The sequence below is a fragment of the Schistocerca piceifrons genome, chromosome 1, assembly GCF_021461385.2.
Source record: "Schistocerca piceifrons isolate TAMUIC-IGC-003096 chromosome 1, iqSchPice1.1, whole genome shotgun sequence".
Taxonomy (NCBI): Eukaryota; Metazoa; Arthropoda; class Insecta; order Orthoptera; family Acrididae; genus Schistocerca; species Schistocerca piceifrons.
Window position 1 is genome coordinate 401,714,877 of NC_060138.1, and position 19,208 is coordinate 401,734,084.

Below are 19,208 nucleotides of genomic sequence, written 5' to 3' on the forward strand. Positions count from 1 at the left end.
GAGCACCGGAGACTGCATTATTCATAACACTCAACCAGCACACCTGAACTGAAAGTTTCTTGAGTGAAATCTGCGACTTACAGCGGCCAAAATGAACTGTAGAGGAAGTTTAGGGGGAGACAGGCACTTTGAGACGATCAGTGAGATGAATCCCACTCTGCGTACGATCGTAACCTGTCTTAAATGCGCATTTCGGTGGACTTTTTCGTAGAGTAATTATGCACACGCGCCTTTCATTTGATCTTTATTCACACTTGTTTGTATTAGAAGGTTGTGTGTCTTTTCTTACAAAATATTACTTTATGATGGCAGTTTTGAATAACAGTGTTTGATGCAGGCCATGATGAGACGCAGTGGAGTCAATATAGCGTTACAAAACGGTCACTGATCAGATGAAAGACCAGATGTGAATAATTATTTGGAGTGACTCGTGATTCCAGTATTAGTTATGAACCTTTGTGGATGCTAGAAGTCCTGTGGGACGCGATGGGAACGTAGTCATTTACGGCAGATTACTTGAGACATGAGTTGTGATCCGTAGGGATCGGCGAAGTTACTTCAAGTGTATAGTTACGGTTACATTACTTCCGTGGTCGGGTACTGTGGAAGGAGCAGTGAGTGAAATGTCCTTGCTGTGGAAATTTTGGTAGCAGTCGTGTGTTAAATTGTACTGGTTGCAGTTAACTGAAGGAGAGCGTGCACGAAGGGGAAGACTCGGCTTTGTCTGACAGAGATAAATAATCTGTGTTGTTGCTGTGGATGTTACTGCTAAATTTGAGTGACTGACTTTCGTAATTATTAATTATTACTCCGACAATTTTCATTCTTAATTTTGCTGGACGTTCCTAGAAGCCAATTGGAAAAGCAAGTGAAGACTGTTGCAGTGTATAATTTTCGTTCCAGTGCCCGGGTCAGAACTCTCTGAGAGCAATAGGATAGCGACAGGGTTCAAATCAGTGTTGTATGAGGTGTAAATGATAAGATATACTCGCGGGTCAAAGTGCGGCTGGCTGTCTTAATTATTACGGTTTACAAGTGTCATGTGAGGGAGGACACGTCAGACAACGTGAATGACGGTAGCGGACGTCCTTGCAAGCTCGGGAGAAGGAAAGGGATAACTGTTTCTAACTTGCCTCTATTTAGTTCCTCTGTCGGTAAGAATCGGTCAACATTTTTAACTTCTAAAATTGTGTTAGAAGTGCCGGCCGGTGTGGCCGAGCGGTTCTAGGCGCTGCAGTGTGGATCCGCGCGACCGCTACGGTCACAGGTTCGAATCCTGCCTCGGGCATGGATGTGTGTGATGTCCTTAGATTAGTTAGGTTTAAGTAGTTCTAAGTTCTAGGGGACTGATGACCTCAGAAGTTAAGTCCCATAGTGGTCAGATCCATTTGAACCATTTTTGTGTTAGAAGTGTAAACAATATCAGGATAGAACAGCCCGCATCTCGTGGTCGTGCGGTAGCGTTCTCGCTTCCCACGCACGGGTTCCCGGGTTCGATTCCCGTCGGGGTCAGGGATTTTCTCTGCCTCGTGATGGCTGTTGTTTGCTGTCCTTGGGTTAGTTAGATTTAAGTAGTTCTAAGTTCTAGGGGACTGATGACCATAGATGTTAAGTCCCATAGTGCTCAGAGCCATTTGAACCATTTTCAGGATAGAACAGGGAAAAAAATCACGTTTCGCTCTGATCCCAATAAGGGAAATTCAATGTCACGCTTACCCCATCTCTTTCAGGAAATTGGAATTATTCGTAACTGCAAGTCACATTACAGAACAAAGTGGGTATTACCTGAAACACGCTTGGCCCTCGGAAGGTTACAGCACTTGGCAAATGTGCAGTTGTACCGCATAGTCAGAAGGCAATGGAAGCTGTGTTGTCGATCGTGGCGGCGAAAGTGAGGCGGGACCAGACCCACATCGGGGGAACCGGTTTGGGGGCGAGGGGTATCCAGGCAGAGCACCTTCTGCTGCCGCTGCACACTGCACATCTCACCTGCCTCCGTGGTCGATGTCGCTAGCGTGCGACGCTCTACGCGGATCCGGTTCGGATCGTGGTGACGGATGGGATTTTGGCAACCAGTATTTGGCCGGCAAGAGGAGCAAAGGTGGTGGTGTAAGGTTTCTGACCACCAGTCTTTGCATCAATGTCCTAGATTCCATTCCAAGCCTCTCCGCAGTGCCTCATGAAGTGAGAGTTTGTGACACTGACGATGGTGATCCGTCCGTCGAATGCAGACGTTAACCTCGGCGGCCCGCTCGATGCTATTCGAGAGGAGTAGGCTCTGTGCCGGCACCGGGTTTCATTCTGTCTGTTCCCTTACACAAACGCCCGTTACAGTCACCTACGCTTAACAGCTACACTTACGCACACAGTTTTCATACTTCAAGAAGGAAAGGTGCCTGTGGGCGCGAAGGATAGGGAAAGTTTTTCCAATTAGGCGGCCGAACTTCCCTTCAGGGACTCCTAGGCATTTACTTTAACTACACATCAAAACCGGTTGGGCACTGGAGCACTGAGCACGTGCTGGAGGTCTGGTTTTCGTTGCAGGAATGCTTAGCCTCAGTTCGAAGTGTGTTATATTTTCATCTACGTCCATACTGAGCGAGCCACCTTGCGATGTGTGGAGGAGGATACTTTCTGTATCAGTGTCAGTTCCCCATTTTCTTGTTCTATTTGCGAATGATTCGTGGGAAGAACGGCTGCTGGTAAGCCTCCGTGTGAGCTCGGATCTCTATGATTTTATTTTCATGGTCTTTTCGCGAGACACACGCAGGCAGAAGTAATATATTGGTTGCCTCTTCTACGAAAATTACGCTCTCGGAAGTTTAACAGTAAACCAGACCGAGATGCAGAACGCCCCTCTTGCAGCGACTGCCACTTGACTTGGCTGGACTCCGTGACGCTTTCTCGCGCACTAACGAAACGCGATGCTCCTCTGTATTGGTTGAACGAGGGTTTTGTAAGCTACCTCCTTTCCTCATTTTTGGGAAGACTATATTTCCTGAGGATTCTTCCAGTGAATTTCTGTCCGGCATCTGTCTTAAATGCGATTACTTTTATGTGGTCGTTCTACTTCAAGTGACTATGTAAGTATACTCCTAGACATTTTGTGGATGTCACTACATCCAGTGATTGTTCTGCAGCTGTGTAATCGCAAAATAATGGGTCTTTCTACCTATTTATGCACAATACGTTAAATTTGTTTATGCTGAGGGCCAACTGCCGATCTGTGTACCAAGCCTCGATCCTCTGCAGGTCTTTCTACAACTTTCTAGCCTTGGGACTTCGGCGTATACAACAGGATCATCCGCGAAAGGCCTCGTGGAACTTCCAACGTTACCCACAAGGCCATTTACATAAATTTTGAGAAGGAATGGTCAAATAACGCTCGCTTGGAGCATGACAAAAGTTACTTTTTAATCTGAAGATTTCTATCCGTCGAAAATAACGTGCTGTGTTCTGTTTGCTAGTAACTCTTCGGTGCAGTCATACAGCTAGTTTGATATTTCGTACGGTCGTATTTTTTTTCCATTAGGCAGGAGTGCGGAGCTGTATCGAACACCTCCCGGAAGTCAAGGAACACTGTATCAACACGGGCTCCTGTGTACACTGCTTTCTGGGACTTGTGGACGCACAGAGCGAGCTGATTTTCACGCGATCTTTGTTTTCAGAACCCATGTTGATCCCTACACAGAAGATTTTCCGTCTCCAGAACTGCCATAATACGCGAGCATAAAACATGTTCTAGTATTCTACAACAGACCGCCGTCAGAGATAAAGGCCTAAAGTTTTGTGCTTCTCTACGACCCTTCTTGAATACGGGAATGACGTTGCACAAAAAGGCCTGAAGTTTTGTGCCTCTCTACGACACTTCTTGAATTCGGGAATGACGTTGCACGAGAAAAACTTGAAAATGAGTAAATCTCTTCCGTTGCACTTTTTCATGGTGTATATTGCTGACCAATTTATTATCATCATCATCCTGCGTCAAGTGTCTTTAACGCTATACTCCGGTAACAGGTTTCTCCTGATGTAAGCACGACCAGAAGTGCTGTCTTTGTCTCCAGTTCCACGAGAGCCATTTTTGTCTGCGATTTTCTTGCTTGAAGCGGAAAGGCAGTAGTGTAAACAGTTTTATGTTGTTTGTTGCTTGAGTTTCAATTATGTTATCGTGATTTTATGTTCCTTTTTTACTTCTTAAGGACAATATTTTTTGATGTCCCGACGCTACTAAAAATAATTGACATTTACAACCAAGCAGCACCAAATATCACTTTATTTTTAGGATGAACAAACATAGTTTCGTTGTATCCCACTGAGGCATTAAGCCGTACTAGTACTTCAAGTTGTGCTCGTTGTGGTCTTGAGTCGGAAGACGGGTCTGATGCAGCTTTCCTCGTTGGTCTATTCTGTGCCGACCTTTTCACCTCTACGTGGCCACCGCAACCTGCATCCACTTGAACCTGCACTGAAGCCGTGGTATCCCTCAGCAATTTTTACCCCCTTACGTCTCAGGATGTGTCTTACAATTGACTCATTCTTTTAGTCCATTTGTGTCATAAATATGATTCACTATCTCCTCATCTGTCATTTGATCCACACATTTAATCTTCAACATAATTCCCTACAACTACATTCAGAAACTCCTCTTCTTGTCCGAACGGTTTATCGTCCGCGTTTCACCCCCGTTAAAGGCCTTATTCCAGACAAGTACCTATGTAAAAGACTTACTCACACCTAAATTTATATTGGATGTTAATAAATGTCTGATCTTCAGAAATACTTTTCTTGCTACCTACTGAACTCCTTTCTGAGCCACTGACAGTTTTAATAATGGGTAATAAAGATCAGTTTCTCCTCTAGCGTTGAGGTATGTGCGTCACAGTTTAAGATATAAAGCTTGTTTTGTTATGTGTCAGACATCTTATGTTATTGGGCAACTGATGAAAAATTTTTGTTGCTGCACATTGAACTCCTTTCTGAGTTGTTGACAGCTTTAATAATGAGGAATAAAGGTCAGTTTATCCCCTAATGTTTAGTTATGGACATCACAGTTATTTTCAAATTTTGATGGATTATTTATGATAAATTTCATTACTGAATGTATGTACTGCGATAGTGCAGTTAGAATGCTTAAGAGTGAAGAGTGCCTACATGACGACTGCGGGTGAACACCACATATTATTCTTACTGCTCGCTCATGTGCAATCATTACTTCCTTTCTAAGTGATGACTTACACCAGAAAATTATTCTATGAGGCATTATTGAGTGCAATATGCAAAATATGTCAGGAGGCTGGTGGCTCTGAGCACTATGCGACTTAACTTCTGAGGTCATCAGTCGCCTATAACGTATTAAACCTAACTAACCTAAGGACATCACACACATACATGCCCGAGGCAGGATTCGAACCTGCGACCGTAGCGGTCGCTCGGCTCCAGACTGTAGCGCCTAGACCCTTACGGCCACTCCGGCCGGCTGTCAGGAGGCTGATTCGTTTGTTTCCAAGACCAGCAGTTATACGAAGAGCAAAAACGGCAGAAGGTAATTGTTTGAGAAGATCGGTAATATGCTTCTTACAGTTCAAGCTTTCATCAGTTTGTACATCCAGTCAAGTCTTTGGCGGAGGAGGCGTGGGATGTTTCCACAGTTGGCTTTGCCGTTTGCTCACGGGCTGTCGAAATGCTTTCGGATGGAATCATCCTGTTACACGATAATGTCCGCCACCACACTGCCAGTCGGGAGAAGGCTGCGCTTCAGCAGTTTGCTTGAGAAACACCGCAGCATCCTCCTTACAACCCGGAATTTTCACCATATGATTTTCATATTTTTGGCGATCTGAAGAAAGGCATGCATGGGCGCCGGTTTCAGTCGGACGAGGAAGTGCAAGTGTGGGTGCTGTTGAGGGTCCGTGAGCGTCCGACCGCGTTCTACGAAGCAGGAATTCCTCGTCTCGTCTCCCAGTGCGATAAATGTCTTAACGCGTGTGGTGATTACTTTGGAATGAAACAATTCCGTGGTACCATTGTGGCGGGTGTTCGATTTTCATTTGACTGCCCCCCCCCCCCATACTTTAGAGCCTGCTGTTTGGTATGCTTTATTAAAGACTACATTTAACGCCACCTTTTATTATATAATGAAACTTTTCTCATTGAAATGTTGTCTTTGAAAAGCGCTCTGAATGTCTGAGTTAAAGAAAAGTACAAGCGAAAAAATTCTTTTCACGTAGTCCCAGATACATCAAAATTTTGGGGTAACTGGGTCCAGCTAAATACGATGTGTCCCCCATAAGAGTCGTCAGGAGCATTTTGTCTGTTGATTCGGCTCACGTTACCGTAAGGTAATGGTGGTGGTGGTGTCTTCTTATCTATCGCCGAAGGTTGATGAAGTAACTGAAAATTCGGACAATGGACAAAAATGTATTTGGGCTGCCATCAGAAGATGTGCGGATATCCTGCAGTGTTACATCAAATGAAACAGACTACAAGCATGACTCGAAGATCAACGACCTGGCGCCGGTAAAAGTTATTTACTTTCTACAAAAAAGCCTCAAATTACTTAACATTCTCGTTGTGACCGTGTCAACTTACAAGCGAACTGTGACTTCTTTTATTCTTTTTTTTTTTTAATGCTCACTGCCTCTGTCGGAGAACTAAATGTATGGGAAACACAGGACAAATATAGAACTGTGATGAAACCTCATTTTCTCATGACACTAGAGGTCTTGATTGAGCTAGCATCAAAAGCGAATGTGAGAATATTTCTCCTGAACGAGAAAATCCTATAGTCTTTCAGTGTTCATCAGCTGATGGTAAAATGATGCCAATACTTTGCACATTTAAAGGAAAATATGTGGAGAAAAGTTGGATCAACAGAGTGGTGTCTGCACGGATTGCAACTGGTGTCATTTGACCTGGTGACCCCAAGTGTATGGTGTGTTGCACCATTTCATAAATCTGTAAGGGGTAATTGGACCACTCATGCTAGAGGTAATCAGAAACAAGCATTTACGTGAATTCTATTATACACTCCTGGAAATGGAAAAAAGAACACATTGACACCGGTGTGTCAGACCCACCATACTTGCTCCGGACACTGCGAGAGGGCTGTACAAGCAATGATCACACGCACGGCACAGCGGACACACCAGGAACCGCGGTGTTGGCCGTCGAATGGCGCTAGCTGCGCAGCATTTGTGCACCGCCGCCGTCAGTGTCAGCCAGTTTGCCGTGGCATACGGAGCTCCATCGCAGTCTTTAACACTGGTAGCATGCCGCGACAGCGTGGACGTGAACCGTATGTGCAGTTGACGGACTTTGAGCGAGGGCGTATAGTGGGCATGCGGGAGGCCGGGTGGACGTACCGCCGAATTGCTCAACACGTGGGGCGTGAGGTCTCCACAGTACATCGATGTTGTCGCCAGTGGTCGGCGGAAGGTGCACGTGCCCGTCGACCTGGGACCGGACCGCAGCGACGCACGGATGCACGCCAAGACCGTAGGATCCTACGCAGTGCCGTAGGGGACCGCACCGCCACTTCCCAGCAAATTAGGGACACTGTTGCTCCTGGGGTATCGGCGAGGACCATTCTCAACCGTCTCCATGAAGCTGGGCTACGGTCCCGCACACCGTTAGGCCGTCTTCCGCTCACGCCCCAACATCGTGCAGCCCGCCTCCAGTGGTGTCGCGACAGGCGTGAATGGAGGGACGAATGGAGACGTGTCGTCTTCAGCGATGAGAGTCGCTTCTGCCTTGGTGCCAATGATGGTCGTATGCGTGTTTGGCGCCGTGCAGGTGAGCGCCACAATCAGGACTGCATACGACCGAGGCACACAGGGCCAACACCCGGCATCATGGTGTGGGGAGCGATCTCCTACACTGGCCGTACACCACTGGTGATCGTCGAGGGGACACTGAATAGTGCACGGTACATCCAAACCGTCATCGGACCCATCGTTCTACCATTCCTAGACCGGCAAGGGAACTTGCTGTTCCAACAGGACAATGCACGTCCGCATGTATCCCGTGCCACCCAACGTGCTCTAGAAGGTGTAAGTCAACTACCCAGGCCAGCAAGATCTCCGGATCTGTCCCCCATTGAGCATGTTTGGGACTGGATGAAGCGTCGTCTCACGCGGTCTGCACGTCCAGCACGAACGCTGGTCCAACTGAGGCGCCAGGTGGAAATGGCATGGCAAGCCGTTCCACAGGACTACATCCAGCATCTCTACGATCGTCTCCATGGGAGAATAGCAGCCTGCATTGCTGCGAAAGGTGGATATACACTGTACTAGTGCCGACATTGTGCATGCTCTGTTGCCTGTGTCTATGTGCCTGTGGTTCTGTCAGTGTGATCATGTGATGTATCTGACCCCAGGAATGTGTCAATAAAGTTTCCCCTTCCTGGGACAATGAATTCACGGTGTTCTTATTTCAATTTCCAGGAGTGTATTTAAAAAAAATCAAGAAATAAACACTTTGTTATGGAAGAAAACATGCAAAATTTACAGCCTAGCTACTCATAAATATTTATGAATGAAATACAGTGTGTTTTTTTCTGTTTAACACAAAATACTTCATTTAGGTATGGCAGCACTATAAAAATTAAATATTCACCAATTTCTTCGGGAAGACATCATGACCCAGTTGCCCCATCGGCCTCTTTACCGATATATATTCATGTTACACACTTCAACATGTTGCAGAGGGGACTTACCAGCTCAAGTTTTAAAAAGGAGCCCATGTCCGGAAACGGTCGGTTTCCATGTTACAAGGAAACAAGATGTACAGATTTTACTGCTGTTTACTGTGATATTACAACAGCTGTTAGATATGGGGACCACCAAGTTTTGTGCAGACAGTATATCTGCCTTGTAAGTTCGCATAGAGTTTGTCCAACATGCGTGGTGTATGGTTAATCACTTCTGCCGCAGCCATGACCCGTGCAATCAGATTTTCCTCCGATTGATCGGGAGTCTCGTAAACAAGAGTCTTCATGTGGCCGCACAAAAAAGAGAACAAAGGGATTAAATCTGTATCTTGGTGACCAAGTGTGTGGTCCATCTCGACCGATCCACTTGTCCACGTAGACTAAGTTCAGATGGTTTCGGCCGCGAACTGCAAAAGGTACTGCCGCCTCATCATGCTGGAACTACAATTCGTCCAGAATGTCCAATGGCACATCTGCAAGAAACTCCTCCAGCACTTGTTGCAGGAGTATCAAGTAGCTAGCACTCATTAGGTGGGGAGCGAGGATGTGTTGCCTAATCGGACGACCATCGCAGATACCTGCCCAGGCACTGATGCCAAAGGTGTGGTGAAATCTTAGCGTACATGTGGCTTTGTGGTTTCCTTAATCCTAAATGTGGCTATTTAGAGCGTTCACAACACCTTCCTTATTGAAATGAGCTTCGTCAGTGATCAAAATTCGTCTTGAAACACAAAGAAAATCCACTCAACGGTGTAAAAATCAAGTACAGAAATTGACACGTGGCACAAAACCCGCCGGGAGCGAGGCGTGTACCTCCTGAGGGTGATAAGGGGTTGAGTTCCTGTTCATGCAGAACGCGCCACACAGGCGAGTGAGACCCATGCAAATCAAGTGCAATGGAAATTTTCCACTTTCCCACAGCCGTTGTTCTACTCTGGCAAACATGGAATGAGATGGGTCACACGATTTGAAAAGTACTCGTGGTACAGACGTCGGGCTTTCCGTTATGGCGAGCTTCACCGTAAATTAACAAAATATCGGTGTACTCTGCCAACGTGTACTCAGACATCCTGTTACTGCAGTACTGTTCACCGTGATGTCAATTAACGCATCACCAGGAAGCATGAAAACGAGATAATTGGGAACAGAGGACATCACGTGACATCGCGGCATCGTACTATTCATGAATGCAGGTAGCCTATCATAACAGGCGAAATGCGTAAGAAGAATATACACCGAGCGTGTGATTGAGTAGGTGATGTTTAAACTTCATTTTCTACGGGTATTTTGTGTGTCAAACGAATAAATAGATGAATAGAAAAAACAAAATGAAAGCGAACGGTTCATTTTCAATATCAGAACAGTCATTAATGTAAGGGAGCTGATATGGTCACACAACATGAGCGAAAAATGAACAACGACAGTTCTACGACCTTGGTGTTTATGTAGGTAGCTAACGGAACGCTCTAACCTTTATGTAAACACCAGAATTCGAAGAGTCCGCAGTGCGCTCGGTCGCCGGCAGGAAGCCAGGTAATATGCCTACCTCCATAATTTCATTGTCACAGAAGAATGAAGTAGACAGTCTTCTGTAAACGACCAACTGCTTTATAATGAAAATTATTTGATAAACTTTGTATGGAAATGGAATTTGCGGAGAAGAGGCTATAGCAGCCGAACAGCTGAAAATCTTGGGATCAAATTCCATCTACGAACTCACTCAAATAATGACAGAGATTCGGTAGACAGTAAAACTTCTTGAATATTGTAAATGCTCCCTAATTCACCCAGTTCACAGAAGAAATACACCAAAACGGATTTAAATAACTATTGAGGAACCACCCTTCTGCAAATTACATACAAAATGTTGTCAGCATGCCTCTTCCAAAGAGTTCAGGACCAACTCGATCACAAAATTGACGTATACCAAGGCGGCATCCGGAATGGTCAACGCGGCTTCCGGAATGGTCGAACTTGTATAGAACATATATTCAGTTTAAAAACAACGTTAAAATACAAGGCGCTCAGTAACAACCCGATCATATGCTCCTTTGTGGACTTCAAGAAGGAGTAAGAGTCAGTCGATTGACAATCCAGTTTTAGTATCCTCGAAGAACAAGGATTCGATCTGAAACCACTCATCAAACAAATACTCACCAACACTACCTCTACAGTATTATGGACGATCAAAACGTTTTCGTTTGATGGTCGTACAGTCCAGAATCGGTATGCCAGTGAGACCAAATCGCCGTGAACATTGGAGCAATCGTCTTACCAACGCACCAAGTTGAAGATACCGTTTGGGAAAACACCGTGTCCCGCTACATGAAGGAGTCCCTAACTGTCTGCTGCACAGTCCGACAGGAATCGCCGACCCTTCACGGACATTTTTAAGGGACCGAAGGTGTGATAATCGCATGGAAAGAGATCAGAACTACAGGGCGGGTGCTCGACTGTCTCCCACTTGAGCTGTCGCAGCTCCTGCGTTACGACATTTGCGATGCGAGGACGTGCGTTATCATAAAGCCATTGTAGCAGTTGAGTGCGCTCCACAATGCTGGTTTGCGACAGACATGCTGCCCCATACGCGTTCTGCAGTCTACAGTAGATGTGTACCGATGTTCGTCATTCGGGAGCCAAGAGGAGATTAACAGCACGTTGATCCTATTTGGACCCATTTGGTAATAATACCGCCATAGTTCTCGTTTTCGCATCTACCTCACGCATGTCGGAAACACAGAATGCCACCTTAATCCGTTGCGTACATGTCGGTGATGAGCAGCAACGTCCTCAAACGGGAACTTTTTGATCGATGGTCCGTCATAGAACTCATGGGTCAGGTGGCAGAGCCGTTTCTGATCAATACCCGTGTTCCGCAGGGCGACGGTCTATTTGGTGCCCTTTTTAATCTGGTTTTGGACAAAATTATCCGACAGTGTCAAAAAGAACTTAAAAACAAAAGCTATTGAAAACCCATACGACTTGGGAGACCTAATAATGACATCGAATTTCTTGCATTCTTCGCAGACGGTCTGGCAGTGTTAGCAGACGAAGAGAAGACAGCGGTAAAACAGACAGAAACGCTCAAGGAATGCACGGAAAGATTTGACCTCCAAATATCCTTCCAAAGAACCAAATACATCCGCTCAGAACGTCTCACTCAAAAGCTGATAACAAAAAAAATGGACAAATCGAGAGAGTTCCATACTTCAGATACTTAGGCAAAAACCTTGAACTATAGGGGGAAGAGAAAATGGCGCAGAAAATTCAGATGCAAAAACTTAGGAAAGATTATGGCAAAAACTAGAATATGCAAAGCAAAAAAAGCCTGTCCATACAAACGAAAATCATGCTCTATTACACAGATATCAAGATCACGCAACTTTTCTATGTGGGCAATCGCTGTTTAATCTATGCATAGCTAATTTTTTTCAAACTTTACGTGTTAAAATCTTCTAAAAGATTGCTGCTGTATATATACCGGGTGGTCCATTGGTAGTCACCGGGCCAAGTATCTCACGAACTAAGCATCAAACGAAAAAACTACAAAGAACGAAACTCGTCTAGCTTGAACGGGAAGACCAGATGGTACTGTGGTTGGCCCTCTAAATGGCGCTGCCATAGATCAAACGGATATCAACTGCGTTTTTTTAAATAGGAACCCCCCTTTTTTTTACATATTCGTGTAGTACGTAAAGAAATATGAATGTTTTAGTTGGACCACTTTTTTCGCTTTGTGATAGATGGCGCTGTAATAGTCACAAACGTATAAGTACGTGGTATCACGTAACATTCCGCCAGTGCGGACGGTATTTGCTTCGTGATACATTACCCGTGTTAAATTGGAGCGTTTACCAATTGCGGAAAAGGTCAATATCGTGTTGATGTATGGCTATTGTGATCAAAATGCCCACCGGGAGTGTACTATGTATGCTGCTCGGTATGTAATGTAAAATTAGAGAGATTAGAGCGCGCACGGAGGCTTTCAGACAGTCGTTCTTCCCGCGAACCATACGCGACTGGAACAGGGAAGGGAGGTAATGACAGTGGCACGTAAAGTGCCCTCCGCCACACCCCGTTGGGTGTATCAATGTAGAATGTAGATGTAGATGTCCGGACCGTTCGCCGGATAGTTACGTTATTTAAGGAAACAGGAAGTGTTCAGCCACATGTGAAACGTCAACCACGACCTGCAACAAATGATGATGCCCAAGTAGTTGTTCTAGCTGCTGTCGCGGCTAATCCGCACATGAGTTGAAGACAAATTGCGTGAGAATCGGGAATCTCAAAAACGTCGGTGTTAAAAATGTTACATCAACATCGATTGCAATCGTACTATATTTCTATGCGCCAGGAACTGCATGGCGACGACTGTGAACGTCGTGTACAGTTCTGCCACTGGGCACAAGAGAAGTTACGGGACGATGACAGATTTTTTGCGCGCGTTCTATTTAGCGACGAAGCGTCATTCACCAACAGCGGTAACGTAAACCGGCATAATCTGCACTATTGGGCAACGGAAAATCCACGATGGTTGCGACAAGTGGAACACCAGCTACCTTGCCGGGTTAATGTACGGTGCGGCATTGTGGGAGGAAGGATAATTGGCCTCCATTTTATCGATGGCAATCTAAATGGTGCAATGTATGCTGATTATCTACGTAATGTTCTTTCGCTGTTACTACAAGATGTTTCACTGCATGACAGAATGGCGGTGTACTTAGCTCGCGTGCGGTTGAAGCGGTATTGAATAGCATATTTCATGACAGGTGGATTGGTCGTCGAAGCACCATACCATGGCCTCGAAGCAACATACCATGGCCCGCACGTTCACCTGATCTGACGTCCCCGGATTTCTTTCTGTGGGGAAAGTTGAAGGATATTTGCTATCGTGATCCACCGACAACCCCTGACAACATGGATCAGCGCATTGTCAATGCATGTGCGAACATTACACTACTCGCTGTTGAGAGGAATGGGTTGGATTGTTTGGGGAAGGAGACCAGACAGCGAGGTCATCGGTCTCATCGGATTAGGGAAGGACGGGGAAGGAAGTCGGCCGTTGCCTTTGAGAGGAACCATCCCTGCATTTGCCTGGAGCGATTTAGGGAAATCACGGAAAACCTAAATCAGGATGGCCGGACGCGGGATTGAACCGTCGTCCTCCCGAATGCGAGTCCAGTGTCTAACCACTGCGCCACCTCGCTCGGTGTTGAGAGGAATGCCGTTACACGTATTGTCAAATGCATTGAGGTTGAAGGACATAATTTTGAGCTTTTATTGCATTAATGTGGTATTTACAGGTAATCACGCTGTAACAGCATGCGATCTCAGAAATGATAAGTTCACAAAGGTACATGTATCACATTGGAACAACCGAAATAAAATGTTCAAACGTACCTACGTTCTGTATTTTAATTTAAAAAACCTACATGTTACCAACTGTTAGTCTAAAATTGTGAGCCATACGTGGGTCCAACTAAAACATTTATATTTCTGTACGTACTGCACGAATATGTAATAAAAATGGGGGTTCCTATTTAAAAAAAAAAAAAAAAAACGCAGTTGATATCCGTTTGACCTATGGCAGCACCATCTAGCGGGCCAACCATGGCGCCATCTGGTTTTCCCCTTCAAGCTAGACGAGTTTCGTTCTTTGTAGTTTTTTCGTTTGATGCTTATTTCGTGAGATATTTGGCCCAGTCACTGTCAATGGACCACCCTTGTGTGTGTGTGTATGTGTGTAGGAAATTTGGGAGCTAAGTTGTATAGGAACGCAGTTACACATTAATATATACATTTTTTCTTCTTTTCCCGATCGGTTATTTCCGTATCTCCCGAGCAGTGAACAGTGAGTCTCCATTTTAGGAAATTAGTGAAAGGTGAATGGTTTATATACAAAGTCTCACAGACGATATCAATAGTAAACTCATGCTTTTTGAAAATTGTGCAGGTATCTGCAGTGAAGTACTTTCCGTGGAAAGCTACACAGATGTCCAGGCAGGTGTTGCTTGATAAGCCTTGAAAGTGGCACAAGGACGGTTAACTTGCGTTAGGTGTACGGAAATATAAAATGATGCAATTCACAAAACGCAGAAAAGTAGCATCCTGTGACTGCAACATCAGTGAGTCGCAGTTGGGATCAATCAATTCACACAAATATCTGGGCGTAACAGTTTGTGTGGATACTAAGTGGAATGATCACACAAGTTCACTTGTACGTAAAGCATGTGGCAGACTTCGATTCGTAGGTAGAATACTGGGAAACCAAAGTCAACTTGCGGAGGTGGCTGCTTGTTAAACACTCTTGCGTCCCGTCTTAGAATATCGCTCAAATGTGTGAATCCACATCAACTAAGGCTAACAGGGGATACTGGTACAATGAAACCCAGCACGAGTGTTCAGTTTGACTTATGGGAGTGCGTGACAGAAACGATGAAAAAACTAAATTGGCAAACTCTGACATATATCAATTATTCCGCGAAAGCCTACTTACTAAGTTTCAAGAAACAGTATCAAATGAAGAATGTAGGAATACGCCACAGTGGAAATACACCACAGCAGGAATACGCCCGTATGTGTCGCTCCCACAGTCACTTAGACCACCAGAATAGGCAAATCAGAGCGAGCAGGGAGGTGTTGTAACAGCCATTCTGCCCACTCTGCATTCCCAACTGATAACGGAAAAAATGATAATACTTGCAGAGGGAGGGGCCCTCTGCCACACACACTTCACAATATGAACGGAGATGTAGAGCCTGTTGAAGTGAATTGTGTGCGTGACAGGACAATGGTTCATATTGTATGTGACCTTATACTTCTGTATTACTTCTAAGGAGCAAAGAAGAATACAAACTGTAAATGTATAGACTACCTAATGTTCCATTTGTTGTTTCTCATGAGTATAGGCTGCTCGATACATTTCATCCCAAGGGTAGGACAACACAGACGTCATTACGAGTTCAAATGGCTCTGAGCACTATGGGACTTAACTTCTGAGGTCATCACTCCCCTAGAACTTAGAACTACTTAAACCTAAGGACATCACACACATCCATGCCCGAGGCAGGATTCGAACCTGCGATCGCAGCGGTCGCGCGGCGCCAGACTGTAGCGCCTAGAACCGCTCGGCCACTACGGCCGGCCATTACCAGTCACACATGTGACAGTACAGTAGTTTGCCCAGATTAGGCATGACCTGTTGGTTCGACTTTATTATGGTCTCTGCGGGTTCATGCTTCAGTCTAGCACAGAGTTGTTTTGTGGCTTTTAATATGTTGTAAAAAGAATTTGATGATCATCTGAAAAAGCCCCACAAAGGCGAAAAGCATTGTCAATAAAATAATAATTTGCAACCAAAACTGTTTTTAATTCAAGTAGGCATATTGTCTTAGCGACACGCGCTGATTGTCTTCTAATTTTAAAAAATATATATTTTGTATATAAGCCTGATGTTAGACGAGTGATATCTTGCAGTGAACACATAGTTCGTAGTGGGGCGATCATTCTGTTGTAGAAATAATTCAAAAGCCAAGATCGCTTAAATACTGTTTACTGGATAACCGTTTTCAACACACTAAAGGTGCCATCATCGGATCTGAATGTTGATTAACATTTATCATCTGATGTAGATTAACATTTATGTTAATCTACATTCAGATCCGATTTTGGCACCTTCAGTGTGTTGAAACCGGTTATCCAGTAAACAGTATTTAAGCGATCTTGGCTTTTGAATTATTTCTACAAGTGATATCATTATCGGTTTCGAATTGTTAACAAGTCATAATCATATGATCTACTTAAATAGCAAGAAATAGCGCGATAGTAAACTACTAGGAAACTGATGTACAAATCAAATTATCTTCTGTACACAACCATACATATTTCGGTACATAGTAATTCGTAAAATGAACAGGCCCAGAAAGCTATCACGGTGTAAACATATATGCGCTCTGATCGTTGCAAGTGAAGGCCGCACGTCTTCACTTGACAACTTTATATTATTACGTTGTCAAGAAGCACTATTTTCATAGCTTTGTCGTAATTGCAGTGTGAACTTGTTTTTGCAATCTTGGAACCACTGTGAGTGGAAGTGGCTGGCTGGAAGCGAAAGAAGACTCAGGGGCCTCCCCTTGAAAATTCAGGAAAATAACCTTCAAAAACTACTATATTAACCTGTTTTGATACGTAAAAATATCAAAGAAGTACGAAAATGTTCTTTGTTTCAGACAAAAATGTTTTAAATTTCTTGAAATGTATAGCATTCATGGCTTCTTTCTAAGTAATTTAATTGATATAATCGTAAACATACAACCACAAGCTCTATACCCCTGTAACGCAGAGCTATTTAGCAAATTGAAACTGAAATTAGAATAAAATCTTTTATAACTGCAGTTTTTAATTTGTTGACGGTTACAGTTTTGCCAGGGGCCGTTCCGAAAGTAATGCCTCCTATTTTTATTCATGGAAACTACAGGAGATACAGAAATCACAATAGCACAGCCAAACAGAGCAGAATTTCAGCTACACACTGCCATTTTTCCTAGTCATCACCATTTGTTATGCACTTTTGCCAACAATGAACTAGAGCCTGCAAGACGCGCTTGTAAAAATCGGAACCAACTAACCACTTCCTTACAGCTTTGACAAAAACATTCAAGTCTTGAAAATGTTCGCCACGTAGTCCATGTTTCAGGGCCACAAAGAGATGAAAGACCGAAAGCGCTAAATCTGGTCTGTACCGTGAATGTGGTAAGACAGTCCAGCCAAATTTTGCAGTGAGCCGCGTGGTCGCAAAACTGATGAGGAGCGTGGCGTTATCATGTTTCAGGTGAAAGCGGGTCATCTTCTTTGGCCTTACCCTGGAAATTCGGTCTTTCACCTTAGTCATTACCGTCTTGTAGGGTGCTGAATTCACAGCTTCTCCAGGCTCCAGGGCATCCAAAAGAACCACACTCTGGCTATCCCAGAAGACTGTGCATTCACGCCCGTGTCTCGAATTTCTTCTTTGACGGAGGATTCACATGTCACAATTCCATGGCCTGTCTTTCGGATTCCAGCTCGTAGTGGTGACACCACGTCTCATCTCCGGTGACGATGCTATTCAGAAAATTGTCATCTTCAGCTTCATGTTGGTCCAGCAGGTCCTGACAAATTTCCATTCGATGAATGATAATTAATTGAAACCTTCAGCTGCCGACAGGTGTTATTGACATACCTCAATGGGGACAGCCTAAAATGTGTGCCCCGACCGGGACTCAAACCCGGGATCTCCTGCTTACATGGCAGACGCTCTATCCATCTGAGCCACCGAGGACACAGATGTCTAGCGCGACTGCAAGGATTTATACCTTAGACGCTTTCCGTGAGACCCACATTCCCAACTGTCCACAATCTGCCTACGTAATGTTCCTAATAGATACTTTGCCCATCCACTCATTACTCTCCCCCACTAAGGTAACGATTCCCGTAAGAGTTCGGGCAAACCTGTGCCCATTTGCATAGGTTCGAGTCCCGGTCGGGGCACACGTTTCCAGCTGTCCCCATTGAGGTATGTCAACAACACCTGTCGGCAGCTAAGTGTTTCAATTAATTAACATTTAGTCTAGAGAAGCTGTACGGTCATTAATGGATTTTTTTCTGGCTCTATTTAGATAAAACGTATGAAATTTTCTCCGATCATATCTTGGTAAATACAACTCAGAAAAATTGTCATTTGCGTTTTGTGACGAATATCAGTGGTCTCATCAAACCCCATTACTGCAGAATCCGTTTTCTTGGACTCTGTATAATATTTGCGAAAAAATTTCTTCCTCACAGCGTTAATGCAAGTAGTTTTGTACAGTTTTACTAATAAATGTACCACCTTTGCTATCACAGCTATACTGCGCCGCTAATTCAGTATCTCGACGTTCTTCGACAGGAAATTTCATCAATTGTTTAGTTACCTTTATTTGATAGTCTGGGCTGTTTTGAGAAAACAGAACCATCATCACGATGCTCCCTAAAAGGTATGTTCATCCTCGAAATAAATATAACGTTTTGCAAAGTGAATGACAACTTTTTCTGTTTCGTTCTCCTCTTTTGATTCTGTATGTGTACACTTGATTTTCAATGGATTCCTCGCGGATTTGTAACTAACCAGGAAGTCATTAGCACGTTCCAAAGCTTGCTGATGATGCAGCGTTTTGCTATGGGATCAAGCCACCGTTTTTTTCCTTCTTGTTGGTGACCAGATACTTTTGTTAGGAGTACGAGTGCTAGTGTGTTTAGCTTAGTTCCTGCATGATTACCGCCCTTAAACGCAGGCGCAAAAAAGGGACATACTTTTCGAAGTGGATCTTGTTTCGATGGTGACAAAGCTAACCATGATTTATATTTATCCAACTGCTCTTTTTACAAACACCGCTACTAACATTTCCTCCCTTGTTGTCATTATAATGTGGAAATTTGTATTCGGCGGAGGTTGCCAGTGATTTTGAAGTATGACGGCAAGTACTCT

The 19,208-nt window shown here is 44.4% G+C and overlaps 1 protein-coding gene and 1 non-coding gene across 4 annotated transcripts in view; one reads left to right on the forward strand and one right to left on the reverse strand.

Annotated features, from left to right (window-relative positions):
- Positions 1-19,208, forward strand: part of LOC124794965 (2-oxoglutarate-dependent dioxygenase frbA-like) — a 188,016-nt gene that overhangs the window by 38,777 nt on the left and 130,031 nt on the right. The gene's annotated exons all lie outside the window — the stretch shown is intronic.
- Trnat-ugu lies at positions 17,950-18,023 on the reverse strand. The gene has a single exon. It is a non-coding gene; the product is annotated as a tRNA-Thr (tRNA).